Source organism: Mixophyes fleayi, chromosome 12, assembly GCF_038048845.1.
Source record: "Mixophyes fleayi isolate aMixFle1 chromosome 12, aMixFle1.hap1, whole genome shotgun sequence".
Classification (NCBI taxonomy): domain Eukaryota; kingdom Metazoa; phylum Chordata; class Amphibia; order Anura; family Limnodynastidae; genus Mixophyes; species Mixophyes fleayi.
In genome coordinates, this window is record NC_134413.1 from 48265613 (window position 1) to 48271995 (window position 6383).

Here is a 6383-nt window from a genome sequence, read left to right on the forward strand (position 1 = left end):
TTTAGCCTGTGGGGCAAGACTCAATTCGGCAGCCCATTAGGAAGATTTTAAAAGAAAAAAAATGCAGATGGCCCAGTGTCCCAGCCCAAAGTAGCACACTATGGGACTTTCCCAAGGGCAGATACCCCCCTAAACCCCGGGCCCAGCCTGTCCCTGCCAATGAGACTTAAGCAATCAAACAGTGATTAGTTAGAAACATCCCAATAGCTGTCGCCTTTTGACGTCTGAGTCCAGCGGAATCTTCTGCTTCTTTAGTAAAATATTTATGAGGTTTAAAAGTAATAAATACTTTTAAGCTGTAATGAAAATAAGTTAAGCAAAATTGCTTCCACCAGGTAATCCACAATCAGCCGATCAGGAGGCAGGTGATGAACAGTGTCTAGCTTATGATGCTGATCATCACCATCATCAGATCGCATTTTGTAACAGGGATAGAGCACCCCCAAGAGATACTCCTCATGTGTCCTGGTCTGACAGTCACATTTACGAGAGCACACACACTTACTGTATTCGGCCTTCGCTTGCACGCCTCTCATAACATATGGAGTTGGAAGTGGAATATTCTACTGAATCTGCATACGGCCATAAGCGTAAATCTTATTTTGTGCGCGGAATACATATTTTACATTACAAAGACTCATACGTCCATCTCTACATGAGTCCCAAGATGTCTTAAACTCAGATCTTCATAATTGCATTTCAACATTCTATTTGCAAACAGATTATTGTGTGGGATCTTACAGCCATATAGGACTTTTTCTTTTCCAAAAGGCAAATATTCCTTAACCTGGAGGTTGCATATTGAGACTTATAGATAAAAATTAGATAGATATATTTAATGTTGGTTGCCAGCTAAGCCTAGATCTTTTACACTACATTTCTGGCAGGACTGCAAATATAAGAAATGTTGCCAGAAAAAAAGACGTTGGCAGATAACGTATGAAAGGCTTGTATTTTCCTTGCTTGCCCTGCGTAATATCACAGACAATAGGAACAAGACTAAGATGATGTCATATGACAGCCACTATACCACATACTTGCCAACTCTCCCGGAATATCCGGGAGACTCCCAAAAACTGGGTCAGTCTCCAGTGCTCCCGGGAGAGAGGGCAATTCTCCCGATTCCCGGGCGATGGTGGAAATTGAATGGGGGAGGCGGGGCTTATCTGCATCACGGGCGCATCATTGTGGCCCCGCCCCCTTGTTTTATTGGACGGAAAAAGTGGTGAGAGCTTTGGGGGCGGGGCTAACAGCGCGATTCTTTGAGCCCCGCCCCACACACCCACCTGACCCCCGGACCTCCCGGAACTTAACCTGCCAATGTTGGCAACTATGCTATACCAACAGTGGAGCTCAAACAGAGCTATGAGTCACTTCGAGAAAATTAATTGATGGATGGGACTTTTCCATTACTAAGTATCTGAACTTCTCACAAAGGCCATTTTTTGTAAACTAGCTTGACCTAAAAATTCCAGGTCACAGTCTTATTTTCTCTTACTTTTTCCTATTTTATTTTGTTTTTACAAATTGAACATTGACCTTATTTTACCTGACAGGAGCGTTAAAAAAGCATTTTTTTACCAGTTTATCTGCTTTTATTTGGAAATACTATAATAATTGGTGCACATAAATCAGTGGCATGTTACATGCAATGCCAAAACTTACATGAAGTATCCTGCAGTTAAACATTCCGTTACAAATTGAATGTTATTAGACATTTATTTTATTACATGTGTCAGAGATGTTTTATTCAGAGTTATAATTTGCAAAACCAACAAAGCATTCTGTCTCTTTAATGTTAGGCTGCCCACAGTATTTTATTGGTGTCTATAGATGCAAAGGTCTAAAACATATTAACAAATAGGTTTCTCTGTGCAGAACAGTGTCACCTTATTTTTTTTAACAATCTTTAAAATTAGTATTCTCCACTCCATTACTTTCCCTTGACAATAAAATATATAAAACAAGGGGGCGTGGCTTGGAATAGCATGGAATAGGTCGTCTTTTTCCTACTCTCCTCCACCATCCGAATAAATATCCTGATTCTGCTGATTCTCGCTGTCCAGTCTCTCCCTGCTATTCGACAAGAACAAAATACACAGAGTGGACCTCTTGCGGAGGAGCCATATAGGACAGAGGTGGCTGCCGTGCGGCTTCCCTGTCAGCCTGCTGAACAGGGCCTACAATACCATACAAGCCAGGGGGCTAAATTTGAGCTGTAACCTGGCTCTAAGGGTCCGGCGGCTCGGCAGTCCCGGAGAATTCCTCTTTCTCTGGAGTGAAGTAACAATTGTGCAGGGGAGTTGCGGAGATACCCCACAGTGTACAACACCCTTCCCATTGAAACACGTACTATCTGGATCGCACAACCTTCCTACGACCACGACCTGCATTACCGTATTATGAATGCTTGCAGAAGGGGTTAAAAGAAAATATCTACCTATCTGCCCTCTAGGGCCAGTCCGAGGAGTGGCTGCACCCTGTAGACTACACTGTGCTGACATTAAGTTTCACGGGCTCTGAATGGGGGGCAGCAGCAATTTTGACTTTGGATATGCTGCTACCACAGGCTCTGCTTGGAGTTAGGAGCATAATTCTGAATTATTTAACAGGAGAGAAAAGCTCAACCCTGTGAATATCCTCAAAGAATCGTCTGACTTTCTGCGAGTTGGTAAACAGTGAGTAAAGGCACTTTAACTAGGTTCCCTGTCCCCTGATAACTACTGCCGGTGGCTCCCTGTTTGTACTTGCCTGTTGAGCTTACAATCACTGACCTTTTTACGTGCACATCAAGGTTAAACAGCAGAGGGTAGCCAAAATAAAGAGTTCTGTAAGTGACAAAAAATGCGAGAAAGAGTTGGAGAAACCAAAAACTGTATCTCTACTATGGAAGATGCCTTGGCTCCGGTAAAGGGGGAGCTGCAGAGCCTTGCTACGCAAGTTTCCCAATGCAAAACGAAATTGATGGATCTAGAGGACTGCCTGAGGTGCAATAATCTCTGATTTGTCGGTCTGCCGGAATGTGCAGAAGGATCTGCTCCAGAACTGTTTCTGGAAACCTGGCTAATTGAACAATTCGAAAAAGAGGCTTTTTCACCCGAATTCGCAGTAGAAAGGGCGCATCGTCTTCCACCTCAAGCACCTGGGATGCCGTCAAGGACTTTTATAGCAAAACTTCTGCATTTCAAGGATAGTGATGCAGTCCTTAGATTGAATCACCAAAAAGGCCCTTTGGAGTTTGATAACACCACTGTCTCAGAATTTCTGGTCTTCGCGTTGGATGTACAGAAGCCCAGAGCCCATTTCACTTCAGTTAAACAAAAGCTACGTGAGCTAAATCTGCCATATTCTATGCTGTTTCTGTCTAGGCTTCGGGTAGAGGTGCAGGGCCGACCCCACTTCTTTTCTACACTGCAGGAGGCCATGGCGTGGTTAGAAAGACCTCCTCTGGAGAGAGCAAGAAATTTGCGTTAATGTTCTTATCATGACTGGAACTTTGAAATAGTTGATGCCACTATGTTTTACTAAATGTAGCTGTAGAGTGTGTCCTACTCTTTTTTGTTTTACAGGACTGGTGGTGGAGAACCAGCTACAAATTCATTTTAGGAGGATCTATGCTATTTTCTCAGAAGATACATTATTTTTGTATTCTAGCCTTCTGTATAGAACAGTTTTGCTTTTAGAATGTACTCAACTCAGTTTAATTTGTATTTTTGTTGTCTTTTTGTTTTCACCACAATTCTTGTATATTCTATATCTACTTATTGTCACGGGCACTAGGAGTCTTTACCCAGGGATCACCAGGTGATAGGCTTACCAGAGCAGTATAGGTGGTAATATGGTACTCTGGTAGCAGGGTGATCACGGAACAGGAAATAGCGGCTGATGAGATGCTCAGGAAAGTCTATGACTAGCAGCACTGGCAATATGGAAGTGGTAATACACGAGGAACTGTATGGACAAAGGACACGTGAAAGTAGTCAGTGGTCTGCGGTAGCAAGTTGTACCACTGCTATAGTGAGGAGGAATGTCCAACAGAAACGAGGGAGTGATGAGAGTCAGCGGTCTGCGGGTAGCAAGTTGTACCGCTGTCTGAGTGAAGGAATGGAATCCAAGTGGAGGTATCCGGGTAGTCAGTGGTCTGCGATAGCAAGTTGTACCACTGCTAAGTGAGAGGATAATGGAACAGGTGATACTGGAAACAGGGATCAGTGGTCTGCCTTCAGCAAGTTGTACCACTGAATATATATGTGAGGAGGTGCACGGGGAGAAACTGCAACACAAGATATACACGGGCACCTTGACTTTGAACCACAGTAATATGCACAATATTAATGTATAGATAACTGAGCAATACTGCCAATATAGAAAAGTCTCTTGAAGTAGTCCAGCATAAGTTAACACAGTCAATGATGGCAATAGACTCAGCGGATAGCACACTCCAGAGGAGAACCAACACAGTCCAGCAAGGTATGCAATACACAGCACAGTCAATGAGAAGCAGGCATACCGTGGTTCAGGAGAAGGCAGTCAGACAGGAGTGCAGAGATACCTGAACGGCAGGAGGCCGGCAGGATGCGAAGTCCCTGGATGGGTGAAGCGGTGGTCTAGTAGGTGCAGCGCACAGGTAGGTAGACCAGCAGGGAAACACAGGAAAGCGTGGAGAGCGGATCAGCAGTAGATGAATAAGTCGCGCTGAGGAGTAGTAACAGCGGGTCTCTGCGGGAACACGGAGGTAGCCAATAGCAACCAGCAGGTGCAGTAACGATGGGACACAGGAGAGCAGAGTTGAACTGGAACTGTTGATCACGGAGAATAGCGGGTAGCACCATAGGCAGTAGACTCAGGGAAACACGGGAGAGTTGACAAGAACTGAAGACTGAAGCGCCCAGAGGCAGCGGATAGGAATCAGCCAAACAGTCACAATGAAACACAAACGGGTTGCAGGTTGAAGACTGTAGTGCACGGAGGCAGCGGATAGGAATCAGCAGCAGTCACGATGATGAAACACAGACGAGTTGCAGGTTGAAGACTGTAGTGCACAGAGGCAGCGGATAAGAATCAGCAGCAGTCACGATGATGAAACACAGACGAGTTGCAGGATGAAGACTGTAGTGCACGGAGGCAGCGGATAGGAATCAGCTGGCAGTCACAATCAGGAACAGGTGAATGGAAGTGAATAGGAGACTGAAGTGCACGGAGGCGGCGGATAGGAATCAGCTAACAGTCCCAATAATACATAGTAGAGTTGAAGTGGTTAGAAGACTGTAGTGCACGGAGGCAGCGGATAGGAATCAGCTCACAGTCACGATGATATAGTTGATGGTAGAAGTGGTATGGGAACCACAGGAGTAGAAGTGGTTTGGAAACCACAGAGGTAGAAGTGGTTTGGAAACCACAGGAATCAGCAGGGCTGAATAACGAGGAAACACAGGAACACCTTCAGAGACTCATAGGGAATGAGACTCCAAGATCAGGCAACGTGGTGTTGACCACAGGTGCTTAATATAGGGAGGTTGCCTGATCTGCCAATTAAGTTAAAGGAACATACACTGAAGGTTTGGAAAGGGCTGCGCATGCGCAGACCCTCAGGATGGAGGACGGCCACGGTTCCTAAATGTCCGAGAAGAGGCACTCACGGTCCGGTGAGTGACAGTACCCCCCCTTTTAAAGGTGGGCACAGAACGCCTGGAACCGGGCTTGTCCGGATTTTTGGAATAAAACTTCTTCAGAAGAGCAGGAGCATTAAGATCTTCAACTTTGATCCATGAACGTTCTTCAGGACCAAAGCCCTTCCAATGAACGAGGAAACGGAGGATTCCTCGCGAAATTTTTGCATCCAATACCTCAGTAATCTCGAAATCCTCCTCCTGATGAACTTGAACTGGCTGCGGTGCTGAGGGAGGAGTCGAGAAGCGGTTGATAATGAGAGGTTTGAGTAAGGACACATGGAAGGCATTGGAAATCCGAAGATTCTTAGGAAGAAGAAGTTTAACGCATACTGGATTGATAACTTGAATGATCCTATATGGACCAATAAAACGAGGAGCGAATTTCATAGATGGAACCTTCAAACGAATATTTTTGGTAGATAACCAAACCCGATCTCCAATTTTTAGTGGTGGAATAGCCCGCCTCTTCTTATCTGCGAAAGACTTATATTTGTTAGATGTCTTCTTTAAACAGGTCTTGACCTGAGACCAGATATTTTTGAAGGTCTGACAAGTAGTCTCCACAGCAGGAACTTGGGTGGGTGGGAGGGCAGGAAATTCCGGAAAAGACGGATGGTGACCGTAGACCACAAAGAATGGAGTTTTGGATGATGACTCATGGTACATGTTGTTATGGGCGAATTCAGCCCAAGGGAGCAATTCTACCCAGTT